The sequence below is a fragment of the Cibotium barometz genome, chromosome 37 (genome assembly GCF_041138505.1).
Source record: "Cibotium barometz isolate CiBa-2024 chromosome 37, ASM4113850v1, whole genome shotgun sequence".
Classification (NCBI taxonomy): domain Eukaryota; kingdom Viridiplantae; phylum Streptophyta; class Polypodiopsida; order Cyatheales; family Cibotiaceae; genus Cibotium; species Cibotium barometz.
In genome coordinates this window covers 4,589,933-4,595,932 of record NC_141082.1, presented here as the reverse complement: position 1 = coordinate 4,595,932, position 6,000 = coordinate 4,589,933, and positions in this window count along the sequence as shown.

Below are 6,000 nucleotides of genomic sequence, written 5' to 3'. Positions count from 1 at the left end.
AATCAAGATAGAAAGGCACTATAAATATATATTTTGCCTAATCCACTTGCTCTGTCAAGGAAAAAAACAATGGCAAAAAACACTTCCATTGTTTAAATAAACAGTCTCAAAGATGGTATGAAATGCTCTTGATTGACAACTATTAAGACTCCTTTTTTGGAAAGAGCCAAATCATCCTGTTGAGAACAGAATCAAACATCATCTCTTTCCATCAACAAACCATTGTTTTCAGTAGCAAGATTTGATCTATCAGGAAGAGACAACCCTTCAAAATCATATAGATGTTTTTCATATTATTGTAAGAGGTCTTGCATGTGTAATAGAGATTGATTCTTAGCTATAGAATTACAAACACCAGTGTCACCACACCTTCTCTCCAAGCCATGAAAGAAATATTTGGAAGTTTGGTAGAGAATTTGTGCCAAACCTGTCCAAGAGATATAGGCTCACAAAAAAGCAGAATAATGACAAAAAGTTGATGCAATTAGAATCTGGTTTTTTGAAATGCAGCTTCTCGAAGACATATATACCACTCGTATCTCTCCAGCATTCCTCTAGCTTCACACGAAATCTTAAAACAACAATACAAATGTCCATTCACTGTTTGTACATCCTCAAAAGATATGCAGCCTTTACACACTATAAGTAACATGTATGGATAATATTGATTACATGCACACTCGGGCTAACATTATACATATATGTACAATCATATTTCCTTTTTTATTTTAGTCCATGATCAAAAAGTTAGATAGCACGCAATTTGAATCTGCATGCAATTGACCAGCTCTGAACCATTCAGTGAGAGTAGTTATTCAGTTTCCGCTTTCCGAGCCCGATAGAGTTTTCTGGCAGGTCTCCGGCAGTCCTTGCTGGGAGGGATACGCAAGGATTTAAAGCATTGCTATATATATAGGTAGATAGATATAGATACATCCATCTATCTATATGTATCATGCTATGAGTATCAACAATGTATTGTTACAAAAGTCGACCACCACGTAGAAGGCACACATTTGTATCTTCCCTTATTTGTAATCTATATGCATAATATCACCGTTGAATTATAGTATTTGTCTCCTCATTTGAACCTTGTCTATTCCTACCACGGAGTGAAATTCTAACATGCTAACTATCCTCTCCTCGAGTAACCAGAACATATTTTTTTATAGTATTTGTGCGAGACATTATTTGAATATCTCTATGACCTACATGAAGAGCATCCCCTTGACCTAGTATGATAGCAGCTATCTTACTACCTGTAGGAACCAATTATTTCCTTAATATTGATCCAACTTCAGTGACCATTCTCAAATCTACATGTGGACTGGACTGTAACATTTCTCTTATTGTATGCAATGCACATGCATATGGATTGTGTTTATACATCATTATTTGTAAGCTTTCAAGCATGTTATGATTTATAAAAAGCATCCCATGAAGTCTATTCTCTAATTCATGCTCCGTATCATATATATATATATATATATATATATAATTGGAAAAATTGAGGAGCCGCATCTCATATTCTATTAGGTATTACAAGCCAACATGATGATATGTAATACCATGGATTCGAAAATTAAATACATGTACCTCCCCCTAGTGATTTGATTATCCAAGTGAGTACCCAGTGAAACGAATGCTAAGGCATTGTTTTTATAAGAGCATATATTCTTTCTGTGTTCCTTACTTGCATTATCATCACCAAGTAACAGATCAACCAATGTAGGAGGAGGATTGTCCTTGCATTTGGAGGAGAGGTTTCATTCTCTCAACCTCTTTCTTTTCACTAGGATTGACTCCATCTTGCTTGAAAACCGCCACGGGCAAGTTTACCTTATAACCGTATATACATAGCCTCTTTGGAGAAGAGGTTGCATTCTCTCCACCTCCTTCTTTGCAATAGGATTGACTCCATTTGCTTGAAAACCACCACGGGCAAGTTCTCATTATTATAACCATGCATATCCTCAAATGCTGGCATCCTAACCCTTCTAAACACTTTATAATGCTTATAGAAGTGACGAGCAAGCTTGGTGTTGGTATTTCCCTTTAGTGATCCATATCTAGACTTGGGAATCCTCAAGAACAAAAAATACCCTTTTAATTTTCAGGGCCTCCTTTGAGCATCGTCAGAGTCCTTCATTTTCTCTTGTAAGGTCCCGCTCCCAAGCCATTTATGTGTCTCTTTTAATATAGATTTCAAGAAGGAAAGAGAGCGCACTTAGAGAAGGCTGAGACAATAAGGCTAGAAACATTAGGAAAATGATAAGAGTAAAAATATTAGCTCCATAAAATCCTAAAAGAAATAAGAAGACAAGAATAGTTCTATTAAGAGAGATAAGTATCTCCAAAAATAGAAATTCGAATTAGGTGATAGGAGGTCATATTTAGAGTACTTTTACATATTTAGAGACCATGCACGCTAAAAAGCATTGAAAACCAATGGGATTTTGAAACGTAAGTGTGCAGTACATCCATTTAAAAGTAACAATGCAGCTATTCTAGAAGATGCACATGCGAAAGCAACTTGATTCTATCCACGTAATCAAGATAGAAAGGCACTATAAATATATATTTTGCCTAATCCACTTGCTCTGTCAAGGAAAAAAACAATGGCAAAAAACACTTCCATTGTTTAAATAAACAGTCTCAAAGATGGTATGAAATGCTCTTGATTGACAACTATTAAGACTCCTTTTTTGGAAAGAGCCAAATCATCCTGTTGAGAACAGAATCAAACATCATCTCTTTCCATCAACAAACCATTGTTTTCAGTAGCAAGATTTGATCTATCAGGAAGAGACAACCCTTCAAAATCATATAGATGTTTTTCATATTATTGTAAGAGGTCTTGCATGTGTAATAGAGATTGATTCTTAGCTATAGAATTACAAACACCAGTGTCACCACACCTTCTCTCCAAGCCATGAAAGAAATATTTGGAAGTTTGGTAGAGAATTTGTGCCAAACCTGTCCAAGAGATATAGGCTCACAAAAAAGCAGAATAATGACAAAAAGTTGATGCAATTAGAATCTGGTTTTTTGAAATGCAGCTTCTCGAAGACATATATACCACTCGTATCTCTCCAGCATTCCTCTAGCTTCACACGAAATCTTAAAACAACAATACAAATGTCCATTCACTGTTTGTACATCCTCAAAAGATATGCAGCCTTTACACACTATAAGTAACATGTATGGATAATATTGATTACATGCACACTCGGGCTAACATTATACATATATGTACAATCATATTTCCTTTTTTATTTTAGTCCATGATCAAAAAGTTAGATAGCACGCAATTTGAATCTGCATGCAATTGACCAGCTCTGAACCATTCAGTGAGAGTAGTTATTCAGTTTCCGCTTTCCGAGCCCGATAGAGTTTTCTGGCAGGTCTCCGGCAGTCCTTGCTGGGAGGGGTACGCAAGGATTTAAAGCATTGCTATATATATAGGTAGATAGATATAGATACATCCATCTATCTATATGTATCATGCCATGAGTATCAACAATGTATTGTTACAAAAGTCGACCACCACGTAGAAGGCACACATTTGTATCTTCCCTTATTTGTAATCTATATGCATAATATCACCGTTGAATTATAGTATTTGTCTCCTCATTTGAACCTTGTCTATTCCTACCACGGAGTGAAATTCTAACATGCTAACTATCCTCTCCTCGAGTAACCAGAACATATTTTTTTATAGTATTTGTGCGAGACATTATTTGAATATCTCTATGACCTACATGAAGAGCATCCCCTTGACCTAGTATGATAGCAGCTATCTTACTACCTGTAGGAACCAATTATTTCCTTAATATTGATCCAACTTCAGTGACCATTCTCAAATCTACATGTGGACTGGACTGTAACATTTCTCTTATTGTATGCAATGCACATGCATATGGATTGTGTTTATACATCATTATTTGTAAGCTTTCAAGCATGTTATGATTTATAAAAAGCATCCCATGAAGTCTATTCTCTAATTCATGCTCCGTATCATATATATATATATATATATATATATATATATATATATATATATATATATATATATAATTGGAAAAATTGAGGAGCCGCATCTCATATTCTATTAGGTATTACAAGCCAACATGATGATATGTAATACCATGGATTCGAAAATTAAATACATGTACCTCCCCCTAGTGATTTGATTATCCAAGTGAGTACCCAGTGAAACGAATGCTAAGGCATTGTTTTTATAAGAGCATATATTCTTTCTGTGTTCCTTACTTGCATTATCATCACCAAGTAACAGATCAACCAATGTAGGAGGAGGATTGTCCTTGCATTTGGAGGAGAGGTTTCATTCTCTCAACCTCTTTCTTTTCACTAGGATTGACTCCATCTTGCTTGAAAACCGCCACGAGCAAGTTTACCTTATAACCGTATATACATAGCCTCTTTGGAGAAGAGGTTGCATTCTCTCCACCTCCTTCTTTGCAATAGGATTGACTCCATTTGCTTGAAAACCACCACGGGCAAGTTCTCATTATTATAACCATGCATATCCTCAAATGCTGGCATCTTAACCCTTCTAAACACTTTATAATGCTTATAGAAGTGACGAGCAAGCTTGGTGTTGGTATTTCCCTTTAGTGATCCATATCTAGACTTGGGAATCCTCAAGAACACAAAATACCCTTTTAATTTTCAGGGCCTCCTTTGAGCATCGTCAGAGTCCTTCATTTTCTCTTGTAAGGTCCCGCTCCCAAGCCATTTATGTGTCTCTTTTAATATAGATTTCAAGAAGGAAAGAGAGCGCACTTAGAGAAGGCTGAGACAATAAGGCTAGAAACATTAGGAAAATGATAAGAGTAAAAATATTAGCTCCATAAAATCCTAAAAGAAATAAGAAGACAAGAATAGTTCTATTAAGAGAGATAAGTATCTCCAAAAATAGAAATTCGAATTTAGGTGATAGGAGGTCATATTTAGAGTACTTTTACATATTTAGAGACCATGCACGCTAAAAAGCATTGAAAACCAATGGGATTTTGAAACGTAAGTGTGCAGTACATCCATTTAAAAGTAACAATGCAGCTATTCTAGAAGATGCACATGCGAAAGCAACTTGATTCTATCCACGTAATCAAGATAGAAAGGCACTATAAATATATATTTTGCCTAATCCACTTGCTCTGTCAAGGAAAAAAACAATGGCAAAAAACACTTCCATTGTTTAAATAAACAGTCTCAAAGATGGTATGAAATGCTCTTGATTGACAACTATTAAGACTCCTTTTTTGGAAAGAGCCAAATCATCCTGTTGAGAACAGAATCAAACATCATCTCTTTCCATCAACAAACCATTGTTTTCAGTAGCAAGATTTGATCTATCAGGAAGAGACAACCCTTCAAAATCATATAGATGTTTTTCATATTATTGTAAGAGGTCTTGCATGTGTAATAGAGATTGATTCTTAGCTATAGAATTACAAACACCAGTGTCACCACACCTTCTCTCCAAGCCATGAAAGAAATATTTGGAAGTTTGGTAGAGAATTTGTGCCAAACCTGTCCAAGAGATATAGGCTCACAAAAAAGCAGAATAATGACAAAAAGTTGATGCAATTAGAATCTGGTTTTTTGAAATGCAGCTTCTCGAAGACATATATACCACTCGTATCTCTCCAGCATTCCTCTAGCTTCACACGAAATCTTAAAACAACAATACAAATGTCCATTCACTGTTTGTACATCCTCAAAAGATATGCAGCCTTTACACACTATAAGTAACATGTATGGATAATATTGATTACATGCACACTCGGGCTAACATTATACATATATGTACAATCATATTTCCTTTTTTATTTTAGTCCATGATCAAAAAGTTAGATAGCACGCAATTTGAATCTGCATGCAATTGACCAGCTCTGAACCATTCAGTGAGAGTAGTTATTCAGTTTCCGCTTTCCGAGCCCGATAGAGTTTTCTGGCAGGTCTCCGGCAGTCCTT